Source organism: Gossypium raimondii, chromosome 10, assembly GCF_025698545.1.
Source record: "Gossypium raimondii isolate GPD5lz chromosome 10, ASM2569854v1, whole genome shotgun sequence".
NCBI classification, from domain to species: domain Eukaryota; kingdom Viridiplantae; phylum Streptophyta; class Magnoliopsida; order Malvales; family Malvaceae; genus Gossypium; species Gossypium raimondii.
In genome coordinates, this window is record NC_068574.1 from 11807636 (window position 1) to 11830087 (window position 22452).

At 32.1% G+C, this 22452-nt stretch overlaps 1 long non-coding RNA gene and 1 pseudogene across 1 annotated transcript; one reads left to right on the forward strand and one right to left on the reverse strand.

The window, feature by feature from the left end:
- Window positions 1-15843, reverse strand: LOC105777657 (40S ribosomal protein S27-2-like; annotated as a pseudogene).
- Window positions 2706-7018, forward strand: LOC105777656 (uncharacterized). The gene is made up of 3 exons (XR_008189843.1): window positions 2706-2825; window positions 4350-4428; window positions 6201-7018. It is a non-coding gene; the product is annotated as an uncharacterized LOC105777656 (long non-coding RNA).
- Window positions 15844-22452: the final 6609 nt, after the last annotated feature.

The following is a 22452-nucleotide window of genomic DNA, read 5'->3' on the forward strand; positions in this document are numbered from 1 at the left end:
TCAGTCACCTTTTTTCTTGAAAGAGCATCCCTCAGTGAGTGTAACACACCTAACCCCTCTCCGTCGTTAGATTAGGGTCATGGACATTACCAACAAATCAAAACAAATAATCAATCATAATTAAACATGCAAGCTAACCATTAACATTATAATATACAAGGGCAGGTCATGACAATCTAATACTTTCATACTAGAATCTTATAAAATCGAATAACGAATCATTCTATGCAATGCTAAACTTGGTTTTCCACTGTTTACACTCTTATCACTATTTATCCCTTCTTAAATCCTAAAAGTTGGTTACATAACAAGACTATTCCAATTATTAGCACTACAGTATTGATCTATACTCCGACTATTTTTTTTACCTTCAATGATGTTAGTAGAATGCACTTAATTTAGGTTTGCTAATTCATTCCAATTCAGAGTAAAAGTTACTAAAAATAGTTTAAATGTAGGCACAGACTAATTTGAAACAATTCTAAAAGTTTAGGGCCATTTTTGAAAATTTTTAAAAATAGGGGACACATGGTCGTGTGGCCAAGCCGTGTGGAATGCCCCAGGCCGTGTGGCTTTCAAAGTTGGGACACACAATCGTGTCCCAACCTGTGTTTCTGCCCATGTAACACACTGAACTTGGGTCACACGATCGTGTCCCAGGCCGTGTGTTAGCCTGTGTGGAAACTACATCTATACTATTTTTCAACACGGCTGTGTGTTGCTTGTGTGTGGCACATGACCGTGTGGCAGACTGTGTGCACCAAAATGTACCTTAAAACTTAAGTTTACCATTTCCTACTTGCTTTGCCAATAAGCAACTCAATTACCAATCCTTTAACCTATTAAAACTCAATTAAACATGTTCAAAACAACCATCTTAAGTGTCTAACCAATGTACCCTCATTGGTACCACAATTTATATCATCAAACACACTAGCAAAGCAATCAACCATTCAAGTTTTCCTTCATGCCAAATTTCACCATAATTGGACTAACACTTAGCTACTTAAGCTACTAAACTTTAAACTAACACATACCAAAATATTGAGCTAAGCTATTATACCAACATAGCCTCATTCACTACCATATTTACATATGATCATCATTTCACTAGAAACCAAAATAACATCACATTAACAACCCAACTATCAACCAAAGACTTCCTAGGTGCATGTCATTACAAAATATAACATCATCACACTTGAGCTCGAAATCCGTTGTTGGATGCTAAGTCGGCGATAAGTTGGAAAGTACCTAGCCTGCACACGGAAATAAAATCGAACGCTGAGTATATCTCAGTGGTATTTCTATAATCTGAACAATTTAACTTAATATGAGTAATCAAAATGTGAGAATGCAGCAAGAATATTATGCATTTATGTTTCAAATCAATAATACAAATTTTATCATTCTTTATTACATCTTCTAAAGTCCACATGTTCAAGTATATATATCAAGGCATTTCATATAACATTTGAATAATTCAACTCATGCAATGGCATGTTTCATCTTTTTGATCAATACTTGAATTCATTTCAAGTATCACATTTCATATTATATTTCTCATTTCATATTCAGTTCTCATATTTGCCATTTCAATATTTTATCATCTCATAGTCATTTCTCATCTTTTCCATTTCAATATCAATCACGAAATTTTTTTATTTAATTTCCTTCTATTAACACAACTCGGACTCAGATGAATACACGGATCCAACCAACACACCAGTTTGGTACCCAGTGCCTCATCAAATAAATACGAAGTAAACAATTGTGCACAGTGCTATATAAATTGACACCCGGTGTCTCATTAGTTAAAACGAAGAAAATTGGCACCCAGTGCCTCATCGACTCGAGGTTGAATAAATCCCTGAACTCTTCCTATCCTATGGCATGCCATCTATATCCAAATCAACCCGATACAGTTAATAAGGTTTCATTTCACTTTTCAATACAACCAATGTCTCAATTTCACATATATATATACACATTATCACATAAAAACATACATTCAATTCAATATTCATATATTCAAAAATTCATAATATACCAAATCAATCTATTTCAATCGACTATGAATTCAATTCAATTTCAAAGTACAAAAACACTCACTTCAAATGCTTACCGTATGCAACAATTCAAAATGCAATAATTTATAACTTAGTTCAGATTACAAAAACGCAAACCGTGAATTTCGAGCTATTTAACGTCGGTTTTATCCTTTCCCTTTTTACTTGAGGAGTCCGGTACGACGTTAGCTACGTAATAAAACAATTAAAATACATTAATATTACACAATTCAATTTCACATTAAATTTCAATTTTCAAACTATATTTTGCTTATTCTTCAATTTAGTCCTTAAACCGAGACTAGTTTTTAACCTTCACATTTAATTTTATATTTTTATACTAATTTCACTCTAAACTAAATTTAGCTTCCTCTTCTCCAATTTGACCGCTTAATTTTGAATTTTTCTCAATTTAGTCCCTATTGCTCAAAATCAACAATTTATTTCCATAATTTAGTCCTTTTCCATTTCTAAGGCTATGTTCTTTATTGCTTTTCAGATGAGCTTTTGCATGTAAAAGTGCTTTTCCCTGAAAAGCAATAAAGAACAAACTTCAATGGTGAAAATTTTTTAACTTATTTTAAGTACTTTTTCACAGATGAAAAATCAGAAATTTTTAGCTTTTTCAGTCCAAAAGTGCTTTTGGGCTGGTATTTTACTTTTTTAGCCAAAAAAATGCTGAAATCATCGCTGGTTCTTTGTTCCTCTTCTCCACTGAAGAAGTCTCTGGTTCTTTGTTCCTCTTCTCCACCACTGGTGAGTTTATCTTTTTCTTCTCTTCTTCTGTATATTTTTGTTTGTCTTTCTTATGGGATTGATTTTTATCATTATTTCTTCTGTATATTTTCTCCCCTTCTCCATTCTCAAATGATCAACTTTTTTAGTACCTTGAAACTTAGGGTACACTGTAATGAACTTTGAAAAAGCATCATTGAAGCTTGGAATTAAATCTTGTGAACAAAAAATACGGTCTGCAACAAGAGAAGTAGCATTCAAGAACTCATTTTGAGCACGAAGTCTAGCTAATGATCTTGACCGTCCATTGGAACCATCTTGATTTAATGATTATGGATCAATGTTTTGTGATTTTAAAAGTGACCCATCTTCAGATGCTTCTTCAAGTGCTTCTTTAAGCTTATTTTCTTGTAATTGACGAAGGACTGAAAAACTAGAACCACCACCATTGTTTCTTCTTTTGGTCTTCTTCTTCTTCTTCTTCTCTGCTATTAAAGCTGCATAATGAGATATTGGTTTTCGTGGTAAAAATGCATGAATGGTTGCTTCTTTTTTTTCACAAGAACCAAACTTTTCTTGGGCAGTTTAATTCAAAGAACCAAACATTCAAATGGGGTTTATGTTTTTTTGTTTTCAAGATTAAAGCTTCAACTTTTTTTTAAAGCCCTTTACTTTATTGCCTAAAAACATTCAAAAAAACAAAGATTGTTGAACACTCAGAGCTTTAATAAGATCAAAAGGAATAAAAAGTAAAGATAAGAATTAAACAAATAAAAAAAAAGCTTTAGCTTTCATCAAAAAATTAATCTTTAGAATAAGAACCCTTAACTTTCAATTCAAATTCAACTTAACCCCCCCAAAGATACAAAACCCAGATTTGAAGACATTAAAGGAGAAAACACAATGAAGAAGAATGGGAAGAAAATGGGGTTTTTTCTTTTTTCAATAAAATTTTTTATAAAGGAAAAAGGTGAATCCTTTGAGACCAATCAATTCCTACATTTACTAATGGCAATTAATACAAACATGTCTGCATTGAATGTTGTTTGCTGCTACCTTTCTTCCTTTGCCCACCATTATTATTACCTTCTTGTTTTTTGTGTGTACCATATAGTTTTATCCTTAAATTGTTTCCATGCACTGCCCTGCTTTGTTTCCTTTCTACCAAATGATTTCATGACATAAATGTAATATATAAATTAGTATATATGAGTGAACTCATTTGATTTATTTATTTGGCGTTTTCAATTTTCCATAAATATCAGTAGTTGCATTTGTCTCCAAGTACACTTTAGGTTTTTTCAATTATAAATTCTTTATTCTATGGATGAGAATGAATTTTTGAGTGAATTTATTGATAAAATCAGTAGTTAGTACAATATCTTTTGTAAATGATTGATTTGGTTTAATTTATTTCCTTTGACCTTTTGTGATTCAAGTGCAGTTTTGCTCCTGCGATTCTGTCTTTGGTTCTAAGGTTTCATTTGTGAATGTTATTTGAATCAATTTAATATAGTAGTATGGTATTTTTGTGTTCTGTTGCAGGTTCTTTTCACCTACAATAAACTACTTGACTTCAAAAGGGCACAATCTTTACCTACCCTTGGTTCTTGGACTTGACAAAGTAAATCCCAGATTTGTGAGCTTGTTACGTTTCTTTCATTGCTTCTGTGTTGGATTTTGAATATCATAATATAAAATGCTACATAAACTTAGTACCCACTGCGAAGAAGGGGTCGAGTTTGGATCTTGGAAAGAGATTTATAAAAAACAATATTATTGGTTGTTGGAACCAAGATGGAATGGTTGGTTGGATCAATTAGATTAAGAACAAATGATTAGTATGTCAATCCGATCAAAGAGTTGAACTGGTTTTGAATTGACTTTTGAGGGAATCACTCAGAATTGATTAAATTGAGTTAAAAATTTGATTGAGACAGTGATTGAATTGATTTTTTTTTAATTTTTGTGAAATTTTATGAACTTATTTAATTAAAATTGGACTAATAGATAGAATCGGTGTAACCGAGAATAATATTGTAATAAAAACTTTTAATACTAAAAGTTATCAAAAGATTAGGAACAAACCAACATTCTTTTGTAAAAAACTTTTCAAAAAATAATTTAAAAATTAGTGAAACACATTCAATAAAGCCTTTCCAAGCAAAAATTATGACGAAAATTAAATATCAACGAAAATTCATTGGAATTAATTATCATTTGATATTAAAGTCAAAATTAAATAATAAAAATACCCTTGTAATATAGTAATGTTATTGCCTAATAATTTTATTATTTATTATCTAATTCTAATTTTAGTCCCTTATGGTTTTCTTTTAAGAATTTAAATTATGATCATATTGATGAACATATAGAATCATTACGGTAAAATTAAACACTACAAAACACAAATCGGACATAATTTGCCTAAATTAGAATACTTGAATGAGACCCATGTATATCGAGATTTAATGTGGCAAGATTGAAATCAGAATAAATTTAAACAATATCTACACATAATTTACATAAGGTGACACTCGAACTTGAACACTAAAAATTGAAATCTTAATTTTTGTTTCTCGTAACAAGGCATCATTAACTTTATTCTCCTTTCGTTAAAATTTTAGAATTCCACATTGATTAATCTACTTCCATAATATATTTTAAATAGTTAATTGATACAAAAATAGATGTTTCCTTTAGAATAATAACATACATATCTTTTACTGTTATTTGTTCATGTACATTGTTAGAATTATGTTGAGTTTACATATTATCTTGAGGTGGTTATGGTTGGGTTGGGGTCTAAACATGATATTAACATACTTTATATTTGTTTAAGTTCAGCTTGACTCGAAATATGGATTTAAAATTTTGATACACATGTATACAAATATACTTATGTGACATTTGATTTTCTTTATTGCTTTACTGGCTGAAACGAATCTGTTTGTATACACAATAGATGAGTACTTTGGCGGTTGAAGTTAGTGGTGAAAAAGTGAAAGCAATGTGGGATAAGAGATTGACAGAAATATTTTGTGATATTTGTATTAAAGAGATATTGAAAGGCAATAGGCCGGTACTCATTTCACAAAAGATGGATGGTTGAAAATAATGACCAACTTTGAGAAAGAAACGGGCAAGGGTTTTTCACAAAGACAACTTAAAAATAGGTGGGATGCCCTAAAAAAAGAATGGAAAGCTTGAAAGAAACTTAAAGGCAAAGATACTGGTCTAGGGTGAAATCTTATAAAAAGAACCGTCGATACACCGGATGATTGGTGGGAGAGTAGGCTACATGTACATTCATAGTTCTGAATACTTTTTGTTTTTTTTTTCTTATTTATGAGGTTATTGATAATTACTGTTATTAAACTATCATTTTATATGTAGGTTGTGCCTGAAGCTCAAAAATTTAGAACATCGGGCATTGATCCTGAATTCGAAGAGAAGTTGGACCAAATATTCATGGGGATAGTTGCAATAGGTGATAAAGCATGGGCACCTTCTTCTGGTATACTCCGTAGTGATTTTTTTGAGGATGTTAACAACGAAATACCTGAAGAGAATGAAGAAGATATGGGAAATGATGTTCACATTTTAAATGATGTTCACATTTCAAATGATGTTCAAATTGATGGAAACAATCAAAAAAGAAAAAACCCTGAGATATCAAGTTCACATTTTAAAACTGGAAGTAAGAAATCCTTAAAGCAAGATTGTCCAGTCAAATAGACAAATTATGCAATGCATATGACAATATGAGTCAAGCCACATCTAGTTTGACTCCTGTTATGGATCCATATGGTATTCCACAAGCAGTCAAAGTGCTTGACAGCATGTTGGAAGAAGTTCCAAAAGCTAGTCTGCTATACTTTTTCGCACTTAAATTATTGTTGAATAAGGACAAACGAATTATGTTTCTATCGATTAATCCCAATATTAGATCTTTGTGTCTTAAGGCAGAAATGGAGGATAGTTGAAAATTTTCTGATCTTCTAGGGTTCAAAGATATCTATTATGTGACTAAACAGCAATGCTAAACTAGTTTTATCAATAGTTATTTATGTTTGGTTTTTGGATATTGAATTTATGTTCTACTTATTTATGTGTAATCTAGTTTTATCAATGGTTGTTTATGTTTGGTTTTTGGATATTGAATTTATGTTCTACTTATTTATGTGTAATCTAGTTTTATTAATAGTTGTTTATGTTTGGTCTTTGGATATTGAATTTATGTTCTACTTATTTATACTAAATTAGTTTTATCAATAGTTGTTTATATATGATTTTGGATATAAAATTTATTCATAGGTGATGAGTATAGTTGAGGATTACAGCAGTGATGAAAGGGAAAAGAAAGAGATTTTACAACGCATGGAATGTTTTAATCGATTATTTGTTGTTGCATCTTCTTCCGTGCAATTATATTACGAGAAGTATATATTGAGGCAACCATGCATAGATTCTAAACAGTCAGGTGAGACATGGATCCAAGAGATTCTTAACGGTTAGGAATCACGTTGTATGATTAATTTTAAGATGTCTAAAATGGTATTCACAAGTTTGTTGAGAATTTTGGAGATAAGATACAACTTGCAAACTTCAAGAAACATATCTTCTAGTGACATGTTTGGAATTTTTTTATACATCTTGGGTACCGGTGCAAAAGTTTCCCAATGTCGAGAAATATTTCAAAGGTCTAGATCAACAATAAGTCGACACTTTGCAATTGTGCTTGAGAAAGTTTCAAGGATGGCCACTGATTTAATTGCACCCGAAGATCCTTTTTTTTAGCTCAATACCCGAACAAATACGTGATGATTCTAGATATATGCAGCATTTTAAGGTTAAAATATAATTTTATATTATTATATTTTAATATATTTGGTCAACTAAAAATATGCACGAGAGTAATATGATTATTTGTTCAGGATTGCATAGGTGCAATTGATGGTACTCACATTGCCGCTATTCTTCCACCAAATGAAAAAATTCCCTAGATTGGAAGAAAAGGTATCCCGACTCAAAATGTTATGGCAGTATGTGATTTTAATATGTGTTTCACCTTTGTCATGGCTGGATGAGAAGGATCGACACATGACACTAGAATATTTCTTGATGCAATTCGAGATCCAAAATACAAATTTCCGCACCCACCAAATGGTTAGATATTTTATTTATATGTGATTTTTTAAATAATAAAGTATAAGTTCTTTAATTGATAATTTTTATAAAAAAAATTCTTGAATTAATTGTTTGTTATATTATGACTTGTAAGAAAATATTAACTTGTTGATTCTGGATATCCTCAAATGAAAGGTTATCTTAGACTATATAGAGGTCAGCGATATCATTTACCTGACTTTCGTAGAGGTAGACCGGTATCTAGTAAAGAAGAGATATTCAATCATTCACATTCATCATTACGTAGTGTGATTGAACGAACTTTTGGTATTTTTAAAAAAAATGGGTCATTTTAAGGGATATGCCAAGTTATAGTTTTGAAAAGCAAACGATGATCGTTGTTGCTACAATGACGATACACAATTTTATCCGAAAACATGTCGGTCGAAATGATGCAGATTTTATGGAATACGAAGATATTAACTAGGCATATGAGAATATTATTGATTCAGAAAATGCACATGGTCGAGAAAGTGATGATGACGACGACGATGATGATGGTGATGATGACGGTGAATCAAACAATTCAAGTGGTTTTGAAATGGAATTAACAAGAGATGCTATAGCTTCTAGTTTAATGAATTCACTTTAAATTATAAATGCTATTGTAAAATTTTTAGTATTTATATTTAGTATATAAATATTATCTCTTTTTAAAACTTTAATCCAAATATATGTAATATTTTAATTTGTTAGGTTTATATTTTCTATGTTATATATGTTAATATCTAATATGAGTTATATATTCAAATACATTTTAAAATAAAATAATACAAATGTGTTAAAAGCATTAGTTAAAAATAAAAATAATTTTTATAATAGTACAATTGTGTCAATATCTAATTACAAATATTTAAATATAGTTTATATATTCTAATTAAATTTAATAAATAATAATATTAATTACTTAGAAATATTTAAAATTAATATTATATATTAAAATATTAACAATAAGTTATAATAAATTATTTTTATATTTTTGTTAAAATATCATAATATTAACTAATTTGAACATTATTTAAATACATATTTGTTACTTTATAATATCATGTCTAAAATAGACATTTTATTATTTAAAAGCAATTTTGACAAAGAATGCTAAACACTCAAAATTTTTAAAAGCATTTCTCAAAAGTACTTTTTCACAAAGACTTTTCAAAATTAATGAAGAACGGCCTTAACTTAAAAATCTATATATTTAATCCCTAATACTTAAACTATTCAACAATGTCAACATTTAAAATCTTGAACAATATTAAAATTACAACATGAGTCGAATAGCTCTAAATATCGAATTCTAAAATATAAAATTATAAAAAAGATTAAATTAACTAACCAATTGAAATTTGAAATTTAGAAACCGGAGACGTCGGCCTCTTTTTTTATTTCTCTCTTTTCTTTTCTTTCAATTTGCATGCATTTGTTTCATCTTTTTCCACATTCTTTATTGTTTCTTTTTATTATGTTTTCATTTTATTTATTATTATTATTAACTTTATAATATAACATATATTAAATATATATACATGCATTACACTTAATCATAACCGGCCATCTATACACAACCATTTATTAAATGGTTTAATTTCTACTTTAGCCCCTTTAGTTTAGTTCAATCTATAATTAAACTTTTAATTCATATGTAATTTAGTCCTTATACCTTAACAACTCTTAATTTCACGAAATTTACTAATCCAAAAATTAATTCACTACTAAACTAGTCTTGTAAACATCTAATAAAAATATTTATGAGTCCAATTTACGGGTACGGAGTCCCGAGAATACACTTTCCGACACCCCTAACTATCGGGTCATTACAGTGAGTCTAGCTTTACTTCCTATAGGTTGGCAAAGAATAGTTTGGCAATTGCCACACACCACTACAATTTGAGAGTGGCTAAACACAATTGTTTTGTCCCCAAACCGCAAACACAAGTATGTCAAAATCATCAAATGGATACCATACATAGCTCAATAGATAAAACGTAAATTTAGAGACCCAAAGACAACTTACATGTTGAAGCAGCCTTAACATTTCACATCCTTCACCAAACAAAAGCCAACGCCCGAGGAAAAAAAAAGTTAATCCCAACACATACATATATCTAAATATGTATAGAGAAATTGGGGTTTTTTTTTTTTTTTTTGAAAATTACCATGAAGAAGGAATTGGGAGTCTGAACTAGATGCTTAAATTTGTGCTTCTTCTTCTCAAGTTCTGCTGGAGGATTGAGCAAATCGATGTCGTTTTGGAAAGCCTAATAATTTCCAAGTTATTAACAAAACTCAAATATATTAGGTTCAATAATGAAAAAAAAGACATAAAAAGAAAACAATAACAAAACAGAACAAAGAGCAACTTCAACGCACCATTTTCGGTTTGGCGGCTTGGGTATTTGAACAGTAACTTATAAACCCTCAAAATCTTGAAAGGCGACAGAGGGTTAGCAAAGGGACGGTGGGGGAGAGGGAAAGAATCGGAGTAGGAGGGATGGTGGGAAGAGGGAGAGAAAATCAGAGTAGGGGAAGGGATGGGAGAGCAATGATAGGGGGATAGAAAATGGTAGCTTCGTTAAGTTTGTAATGGAAAATGGTAGCTCTGTTACGTCTGTAACGAAAAATGGTTAGTGGTGACTGTTTTGTTATATTTTGAAAGTTGAGTGACTGAATTGAAACCTGAGTGATTGTTTTTTCAGCTGCCCCCAAATTGAGTGACTGTTGGTATAATTTACCCTTTATAAAAAGATAAAAATACGGGGTAATTTACTAATAAAAGCCGTTTTTTTTCAAAATTTACCGAAATGAGCCGATTTTTTGATTATTTACCGGAATGGGCCATTTTCCGCGAAATCGTGTCCACGTCAGCGTGATGTCAGGGTATGTGTCAGGACATCGCGTCCACGTCAGCGCGATTTGCTTACGTGGAAACAAATCGCGCCTATGGGGATGCGATTTGCTGACGTGGATGAACAGTTTATGTTTTTAAGCTTGGAAAACTTTGAAAGGCCATAACTTTTAGCTCGGTTGTCCGATTGAGACAATTTTTTTTTGATTTCGAATAAATTTTCAAGATCTACGCGTTGACAAATAGCCGAAGGTGGTTTGCCGCAGTTTTCATCGAAAAAGATCCTTTTTTGCCCCTAAATTTTGATTTTTTCGGTTTAAAATTGAATTTTGAAACATTCAAATCATTATTTTCCTTATTTATTTGAAGTAAACACCGGATCTTTTTTTACAGAATTGTCTTATATCATCCTGTTATAGGTATAAGTCAGCTCATTCCACTTTTGAGAAGTTCCCTAAAATTTTCCATTTTATTCAATTTAGTCCCTAAAACCTAAATAGTCATATTTTCAAATCTAAGCTTCGTTTTGCAATTCAAATTCAATTTCATCCTTCCATAACATTCAAATATTCTTAAATACAAAAATTTCATGCTAATTTTGAAATAATTACACTTTAGTCCCTATACTGTAACTAAGAGATTATACTTTACAAATTAGTCCCTATTCATCTCTAAGCGCTTTTTCAGCGTAGATCTCGAAAAGTTATTCAAATAAAAACCGTCTCAATCGGACAACCGAGCCAATGATTATGGCCTTTCAAAGTTTTTCAAGCTAAAAACATAAACCGTTCATGCCACGTCAACAAATCGCGTCCTCTGGGGCGATTTCGTCACGCCAAGAAGTCGCTAACGTGGACGCGATTTCTGGCGATACCACGACATCGGTGACGTGGACGGGATTTCGTGGAAAATGGACCATTCCGGTAAATAATTAAATAGTTGGCCCATTTCGGTAAATTTTGAAAAAAAAGGGCTTTTATTGGTAAATTACCCAAAAGTACGTTGGTGAAAGAACAAAATTACTATTAATACATTCATTGCATTTAAAATCAAATTATACAGGAAAAAAATGATAAATTGATAAGAATTTAAAGTAGAATAAATTTGAAGAAAATGGACATATTATACCAAAACAAAATTTAAATTGAGAATTCCCATATACATAAATATTAACATATTATGGAGACAATGGAGGAAGCCGGCACAGGTTTCATTTGCAAACTTTTTTACTTTTTGCATTACATTAATCCCAAAAAAAGGTTGTTAAGCTTTCAAAAGAATCTTTTTCTTTTTTAAAAGTAATGCTGACATGGAAATTCATAAATTCTTTTATTATTCACGTTTATTTTGTAAATTTTATTTCTTGAATATTAAAATGAAAGTGACAACAATAAATAATTGACTGAGTATGATCTTTGGTGTCTGCACTTTTTTCCTTGTTCAACAGTTGACTTCAATGCTAATTTTTATAACTTAAGTTTACGGAAAATTATTGTTGAAGTCCTCGTTTTATAGAAAATTATAAAACATAAACCAAATTTGACAAAATATGCCTATCGCCTCACCTTTTTCCTTTATTTTAAACATTAACTTTGAAAGTAGGTGTGAATTTTTTATGGTTAAAAATCAATTAATTATTTAAATAGGTATGTCCAAAAGTTTTCTAAAATATGTTTCTTTTACCAAAGTTACTATTTTCAACAATAATAATAACTTAACAGTAACTTCAAAAATATTTAAGAATTTACTATCAGTCAAGAGTGAATCTAGAATTTTTTTAATAGGACTGGAATTTAATTATAATAAATTCTTTTAGTAAGGTCAGAATTTAATTATAATTTTTTCATAGATCAAAATATAAGTTTTTATGAATTAATTTATAGTTTCATTATTTTTAAGGGACTAAATAGAAAGAATTTCATTTTATGGGGCTAAAGTGTAATCTTTCTTTATTTATAAGAGTCTTGAATTGAATTTTATTTTATTTTGGGGCTAAAGTACAGTTTCTCTATATATTAAATTATAATTTCTCTTTTATTTATAATCTCACTATATGAATCTCAAAATGCCTAAAATTTTACATCAATAGGAGTTGAGTCTCTGTTCCATTACGTCGAATCCTTATTTGTAATAATAAAGTAAAAATTTTTGAAGAAAATATTTAAAAGTACACTTATAGATGTCGAGTTCAGTGGCGAATTTAAAAGGGGTTGGCATGGGCCCGACCACCCCTAAAATGTAAAATTGCTATTTAAACCTTAAATTTTTTTAAAAAAATTTAAATTAGTAAAGGTAAAATTACACTTTGGCCCCCTTAAAAATATAAGAATTCAATTTTGATAAAGAAATAGACTATAAAAAGTTAAAAGATTGTTCTGGCTTCGCCCCTGGTCGAGTCCATGATAAATTTTTTTCATCATTAGTAAATGATTTGACATTAAATTTTGCATATATTATTCAAGACTTACATCAAACTCCATAACTATGGGTGTGGAGATAATTCTCCTCAAAACTACAGATTCTGAAAAATAATTAAAATTGTAACGATATGCAAATGTATTAATGAAATCATATTGTGTTGTATTTATATGTTTTAGTATTACATCAACAAGGTTAAATTAAGCTTAGCTACCCATATGAAGTATCCTAATTTTGACATTGAATATTCTTTTTCGTTATGGACTTCGATATTTAATATATATACATTAATTAACTTTTTCTTAAAATATTCAATATTCTTCAAAAACTCAGTCTTTCTTCTTTATTGCGTGCTCGGGTTCCAAAATTCTTGAAGACTTACGTAAGAGTGAAACCGTTTGAATTCCTATTAATTTCTGTTTTAAATTTTTATTAGGTATAAATTAAGTTAAATTTTAATTTTTATATACCTTTTAAAATATGAAATTTTAGTCCTGACTTAAATTATGGGTAAAGTTTTATTAATAATTCTATTAACTAAAATGACGTGTCTTTTTTGTATTATATGAAAATAATAGGTTGACGTGATATTATACATGTGATAATACGTTTGTCATATAAAATTTTGAAAATAACAGAATTTAATGGCTTGTGTTCGGTTATGAACCAAATTTTAGAATCCGAAAAGTAAAAGTAACAAAATTACCAAATTAAGATATAAATACTAGATCCATAACTTGCACATAATATAAAAATTAATAAACGAGTTTGACTTCTTATTTGTAACTTTGAGTTATACCTAAAAGCGATTTAAATTTAAATAACAAAATAAATAAAATTAAATGGATTTATATTTAAAAAAAAAGTATTCTACATTAACTAACTCAATCATTCAATTTTGGGATTGCAATATCAAATTCTAACCTAGTGATAACATGAGGAAAATAAGAGTCAAATTTTAAGCTTGTGGTATATGGTGAGTTGGAGAATGGCCTAAGGAAAACGCCAAAGGTTGTGAAATATTCCAACACATAATTTGGTGTTTAGGAATAATCCAAATGGATGAAATTAAACCTGGAGACAGTATGGTGACTGCCTTTATTCTTTCTTTTGCCATCATCTCTTTTGGGTCTTGGCTCATTTTGCATTACCTGATGAGTTTAATTTAATAATCTCCACTCCAGGAATTTACCCCTCTTGAGTTCCTCCCCCCAAAAAACAATATAGCACATTCATTTTACTTGTAAAATTAAAAAAGCCATAAAAAAGTGTGTAGCCCGGATCAAATTAGTCCGTCTATTATTAAATGGATCAATTTAGTCACTATATTGTTAAAATCTTCAAATTTATTCTTTTCAATTGCTGTTAAATTTCAAACTTTAAAAATATTAACCCCGTTAGATACAAAATGTTAACTCTATTCCAATTTAGTTTTATTACATTCTGTTTAATAAAATATAGACTAAATGGATTCATGTAATAATAATAAAACTAATTTAATTTAATCCCATAGTGATAAACCTAAAACACTAGCATACTAGTCCATTCTTACCTAAACATTTAACTCAATGATATAAAAGCTAAGTGGTTTTTGTATATGCATTAATAGGATTTTCTAAAATTCGTTTAAATTGTGTTACTCTCATCGCATTCAAATTGAATATATATTACTAAAAAGTATATCCTACGCCCCACCCATTTCACACACACAAAGGGAAGGAGAAGCATGAGCCACAGATGAAAAGAGCAGCAATGTTTGACCAGTACGGTGGCTTTTAAGGTCTTTGATTTACATGTATCATACTCAAAATCTTTCATGACGGGAGTCATGCATATATAAATATATTTCCAGATGGTTTTTGTGTATATATATTGCTCTTTTCTTATAAAATTCAAAGACTTCCTTTTCGGTTATCTACTTTTGTTAACTTTTCAAAGACGACCATCTTTAGAGTTTTGGCAAATTAAAGTAGATTTACTATGCTTTTTCACACCAATTTTTCAAACTTTTCCACCATCTTTTTCCAGAACCAAGCATATGCAACAGCGGAAAAGATGTATGGAAATTAACCTAACTGCATGACTAAAATATATACATATATGTGTACTTGAAATCTGTAATTCTAAAACCGTAACATATTCATTTTAATTGCAAGGAAATAGATCCCTAATTTTTTAATTTTTAGGCTTTTCATAGTATTAGGTAAGGCTAAAGTTCTAAAACTTTGAGCATTTAAGTTCGACTTGCACCATGTGCAAATATCATACATAGTTGTTCTTTGCATTATTATGTGTTTAATTCCCACAATGTGTGAACCTTATTCACATTAATTTTCACTAATTTTCACTCCTTTATTTTTTGTCTTGAATTTACTCTAATTTTAGTTTATCAAACATATACCACATATAAAAAATAACATTATTAAATATTAAGAAAGACTTAATACTACAGAAACTAACAAGACAATATTTCTGAAAAGATTATTTCTTCATTGATATTTCAGAACGCAAACCCTACTATTTATAATACAAGTATTAACTACTGTAACAACCCCCTTAACAACCACGTTAACTACTAACCGTCATAACTATCTGCACACCTTAATATGCCACCAACTTCCTCAGCTTTTGCTAAGAACATCTTCTAAGCAGAATGTTTTTGAACTATCTTAAGATGGGACCTGAACTTAGTAAACAGAGATGCTGACAAAGGTTTAGTACATATATCAGCAACTTGTTCGTGTGCTGGAATGTGCCCTACAACCAGTTTACCATCTAAGACTTTCTCTCGAACAAAGAAAAGGTCCAATTCCACATGTTTAAATTTTGAGTGTAGAACGGGATTTGCAGACACAGCAACAGCCCCTGAGCTATCACACCATATAGTGGGTTTTCGCAAGAGTACAACATGCAGTTCTGATAGAAGCGATTCTAGCCAAACAACTTCTGTAACCGTGTGAGCCAGCCCCCGATATTCTGCCTCCGCTGTAGACCTGGAGACAGTTGACTGCTTCTTTGACCCCCAAGCAACCGGATTACCACCAAGAAAGACACAAAAGCCTGTAGTAGACCTCCGATCATCAACATCAGACCCCCAATTCGCGTCTGAGTAGCCAACCACATCTAAAGCATGAGTCTTTTTGAATTTAAGACCATAGTCAATAGTACCTTGAAGATACCGAAGAATACGTTTGACTGCTTGAAAATGTTGATCCAGAGGGCGATGCATAAATTGACACACTTTGTTTACGGCAAAAGTAATATCTGGCCTGGTTATCACCACATATTGAAGTGCTCCTACAATACTTCGGTAATCAGCTGCATTCTCAATAGCACAACCGCTGGATTGAGACAACTTTGAAGTGGAAACCATTGGAGTGGGAGAACTGTTTGCTTGATCCATCTTAACTTTCTTCAGTAAGTCAATAATATACTTTGACTGCCATAAAAATAAACCATCAGGAGTAGAAGTTACCTCAACACCAAGGAAGTAACCAAGAGACCCCAGATCTTTTAAAGCAAATTGAGCGTTTAACGTTTCCACAAAGCTATCGATACTTTGTTGATGGTTCCCAGTAATTATTATATCATCGACATACACGATCACATATACTAGCACTCTGTCCATCTTCTTTACAAAAAGGGAAGCATCAGACTTAGTAGGGACAAATTGTGAGGCAAGTAAAAACTCACGTAGCTTAGAAAACCATGCTCTTGGAGCCTGCTTAAGGCCGTATAGAGCTGTCTTTAACTTGCATACTAATACTGCACCATCACTACGGATCTGCTCAAAACCAGGTGGTTGTGTCATATAAATCTCTTCAGCCAAATCCCCATTGAGAAAGGCGTTGTTGACATCAACTTGTCGAAGTTGCCATCCACATGCAACAGCCAATGTCAACACAACCCGAATAGTAGTCGGCTTAACAACAGGACTAAAGGTATCTTAGAAAATCAATTCCTGCATCTTGAAGGTATCCTTTGACAACTAGACGACCTTTGTAACGGGCGATGGTCCCATCTGATTTTCTTTTCAGTTTGAAGATCCACTTGCAACCTACAGCCTTTCTGTCGACAGGTAAATTAACTAAATCCCACGTGTTATTTTTCAACAATGCATCATATTCCTGTTGAGCTGCAAGAGTCCATTCTTTGCTAGTAAAAGCTTGTTCTATTGTAGCAGGTTCTATTTCTGTTAACTCTGCTGAAAAGACTTTGGGTCTAAAAATCCCGCTCTTAGATCGCGTCTGCATAGGATGAGAGTTCACTATAGGAGCTCGAGTAGGCTCATCAGGCAGAAATCGAGTATGGTCATGACCAGAAGAAGAACTGTTTGAACCCTCTTGCATGGGAGAACAACTCACACTTGGGATGACTTGTAAACCATTACATCTTGGCATACTAGAAGAAATTCTCTGAGTGGATAAAACCTCACCTGAAGACGAGCATCTTGCTGGTCCTGAGAAGGGTGCATGACAGGAACCACAGATTGTTGATGTTGAAAAGTATTGGAGTTATGGACAGTCAACGAAACTCCTGCAAAGTCAGAATCAGTTTTAAAAGGAAAACATCCTTCATCAAAAACCACATGTCTGGAAACAAATACTCTCTGATTTTTATCAAGGCACTTGTAGCCTTTATGAGCCATACTGTAGCCAAGAAAAACACAGGGCTGAGACCGGAATTGTAGCTTGTGAGCATGAAACGGCCTGAGATAAGGATAGCATCGACATCCAAAAACCTTTAGATACTGGTAACTAGGAACGGTTTTATGCAAAACTTCATACTGTGATCGTCCGTTGAGAACTGGTGTGGGGAGTCTATTTTTGAGGTGTACTGCACTAACAAAAGCATGAGACCAAAAAGATATTGGCATATTCGCTTGAGCCAGTAACGACAAGCCAGTGTCAACAACATGACGATGTTTCCTCTCCACCAACCCATTCTGTTCTGAAGTATGCGGACAAGAAAGCCTGTGTTGAATCCCAAGCTGACGTAACATCTTCTGGAACGGACGATACTCTCCTCCCCAATCAGTTTGGAGAGCTCGTATCTTGCCACCAAATTGTACCTCAACAAGTTTTTGAAACTGAAGAAATCTGTTCAAAGCTTCAGACTTATTCCTGATCAAATACAACCAGGTGTACTGAGAGTGAGCATCAATAAAGGAGATGTAATAGAGACTGCCGTCAGAGATCGCAGGAGCAGGTCCCCAGAGATCCGAAACAACAAGTTGAAAAGGAGCTGAATACACCGTGTTTGAGGGAGAAAAAGGAAATTTATGTAACTTTCCAAGTTGACAAACAGAACAAACTGAGCTCAGTTTACATTTCTTTGAGTCAATATTACAAGTTTGAAGAACTTTAGCAACTATCCTATGACCAGGATGCCCAAGGCGCCTATGCCATAGCTCAAACATTTCATCACCAGAGAAAGAGACTTCCGACTATGCTGTGTATGCTGCAGCCATGTTACCAACAGTATCGACATTCTTTAATGTGCCAGGATGTTGAGTGTCTGAAAGGTTAAATTGATATAACCCATTATGTATGTGCCCCACCAGTAATATTGCCCCTGTCTTGATGTCCTTCACAAAACAATGACGAGGATGAAATTCAAAATACACAGAATTGTCAGTAGCAAATTGAGCAACAGACATTAAATTCTTGCATATTTGAGGGACATGAAGAATATTTTTCAAGTGAAACACTCGGTTGGAACTAACAAAAGAGGAGGACCCAGTGTTAGCAACTGGAACAGATAAACCGTTTCCCATAAACAATTTTTGTTTACCTGTATATGGTGCTACTTCATATAAACCATCCGGATCATTAGTTATGTGATTTGTGGCCCCTGAATCGGGAAACCAAACATTGTTGTTGGATACCAACTTCCCAGTGGTGGAAGCCATATTAGTCTGCAGGCCACCAGGAGTTACTGTAGAGCCCTTATGATTACAACAATGACAAGTCGTATTGGACAGATCAGAAGACTCCTGGAGCTGATGACAATGAACTTGCATAGACTGTTGAGACACGCCCCCAAAGGTTTCATCAAACTGATAGTAGCACTTGGGCACAGTGTGTCCAATCCGGCCACAGAGTTGACACTGAGGCTTAGTATGTGTAAATCTCCTTCCTCGACCTCTGCCTCGAAACTCTCTAGAGCCACCTCCTCTAGAAGAGGACCGAGAATTGTTGTCAAATTGTTTAACACGACTACCACCAGATTCAGTATGCTGAGCAACATTAGACTGTAAAGACATATTAGAGACAAGATCTTGCTGTCTAGCCTCACAGTCAGTCAACATTTCAGTGAGATAATCAAGGAAAAAATTCATTGCTGAAGCAACGACACGGATGGAGTCATATTCGACTGGCAAACCAGCAAGAATGACAGTAATCTGTTCTTGCTCAGATATACTACTACCAGCAGCAAGCAGAATATCACACTGACTTTGAACCTTTGCAAGATATTCCTGAATAGTCAACTGTCCCTTCTTTTGAGAGTATAAAGTATGCCGTAAACTTGAAACTGTCAAAGAAGATATAGAAGCAAACCTCTTGATGACTGCACTCCATATATCAAAGCTTGTGCCTGCACCAGTAAGACGAACCAAAATAGTATGAGAAATGGTAGACAAGAGCCAAGAAGCCAATAACTTGTCTTGTTGCTTATGAAAAACAAACTCAGGATTAGTAACCGGAACACCATTACTATTGTAGAGGAACCTGAATCGTTCCAAGAACAAACTCATGCAGTCCATAACCTTCAAGAATTAGCAAGATTTGATGCTTCCATAACAGAAAATTATGAGCATTGAGTTTCACCGTGTCATGTTTAGGAAAGTGATGAATTTTGCGCGAAGAAGCATAACCAAGATCAGGATCAGGAGGAGAAGGAGCTACTGGTATTGCCGTGTGAACTGACGGATGACCACCATCGTTACCGGAAACTGCATCTGCATCCATAGGTAAAAAAAAATTATGGCTGTGATACCATATTAAGAAAGACTTAATTCTACAGAAACTAACAAGACAATATTTCTGAAAAGATTATTTCTTCATTGATACGCAAACCCTACTATTTATAATACAAGTATTACCTACTGTAACAACCCCCTTAACAACCACATTAACTACTAACCGTCATAACTATCTGCACACCTTAATATTAAAGTAATAGTTAATAAATGTAGTTAAATATTGTGGTAAGAGAGGGGTATTTTCCACCGCAACAATCTTCCATCATGCTATTAAGAATCCATTTAAGGTATTTGAAACACAAAACGGCACCTTCCGGGACCTAAATAAATAGTATCTGGATGAGTAATGACCCAATAATTAAATATAACCAAACACATAGTTTGTTAAATTTGCAATAAGCTTTGGAGAATCAAACTAAAAAGATGGCATGGAATGCAGGGATTGGCATATGCCAATAGATGGCTAGATAAAATGAAAATGAATATATTCATTTTATATTAGTCCCCACACGTAATAGAAACCATTTGTACATGTTTCGCCTGCAATTCCTTGGGGCAAAGGACAACTCCCCAAAACGTGCAACTTGCGGTGTACTAAGGTTTTTATTTGACTGACAGAGTCATGCATGTGGAAAGACAAAGTTTGAAACGTGGGCTTGAGAAGTTTTTTATTTTAATTGGGTTGGGGTTGACTGGAATTTCCAAAAACTGCACTTTACTCTTTAAAAGAAATTGAATGAGGTATTCTAAATTCACAAAAACCCAAAGCTTATATAATTATTTGTATCTCCTTTTAATATTAATTAATTATAATTTTAATGTGTTATTTCATGAGGTGCAATATAAAAAGGAATTTTGAATTTTTTAAAATAAATGTTAAAAGATTAAAATCTTACATGTATGTCAAGCTTTGGTTAAAGTAATAGTCAAAAGCTTCGATAATAAATGAAGTTTAATTTTGGTTCAATTATACACATTTTAAAAAATAAATTCATTTATTTTATGTTTAATAAATATAATTATTTATGTATATAATATGTAAACTAAGATGGTGTTATATTAATAACGGTGTTAGTAGTTTCGAAAATTAAATCAAATAAAGATATTATGTATACAATTGTACAAAATCAAAGTTCATATATTACTTTACATATTAAACCAAATTTTATATATAGTTTTGGTATTTATATATCATATTTATTATAGGATTAATTCATTTTTTGGATCCTGAACTTGGTAAAAATTCCCACATTAGGGTCTGAACTTTTTTTTGTCAAACTATTAGGGGACAAAAGAAATTCAGGTCATAATGTGGAAATAATTGCAAGATTTAAGGATTAGTTTGAAAAAAAAAATCATACCCGAGAATAAATGTGAAGTTCCGAAATAGTTTATTAACCCTTCATTGTGTAATTAAACTTAGATTTCCTCTTCAGGCAACATGTTTAATAATGTTGGAACAAAAAAGCCCAATTTGTCTTTGTAATATTATAGAAACGTGGGTCTATATATTATTGTCTCTTTTGGTTCAATTTTCTTCGAAGTAGATGGCATTTAGATTAATTAACATCGTTTCAACTGTAGGTAGTTCAAATCCATCCTTATCAAATTTATAATGATAATAGTAAAAGGAACGTACATGGATAAAAAAAAAATAGTAAAATACCATATTCAACGTTGGGTCTTTTCTTTCTCTTTTCTATATATTCATCACTATTCCTAAAACTATAGAACCAATTTTCGAGTTTTAAAGAGAGAACTGGAAATCTTAATGAACAAGGCAAGGTTGATGACACAGCCGGTTTTGTAGTAATATGATGATGATGCTAAAGTTAAGTCCTATAGCGAAAGCTAAATATTTGTCTGCTTTCTAATACTGAGAATGAGACAAAGGAGTATATGTGTGGCAGTTGTTCCTATGTCAGGGAGTTGTGGGGGATTATTTTGCATACTAGTGCCAAGAAAAGTTTATTAAGACCTCAAAAGAGGTAAGATGAGTAGCCACTAGCCACCCAATACACCAGAAAACATTACAAAAACCTCCCATATAAAACTCATAGGACAAACACCCATATCACGAAGATAATTTAAGAAGATACAAAACTCCCCAATAACCCCCCAAAGAAAAATAACACCTAAAGAAAGCCCATATAAAAATAATTAATATAAAGTACAATTGGGCAACAAAACTCCAAAGCTTCTTCAATCAC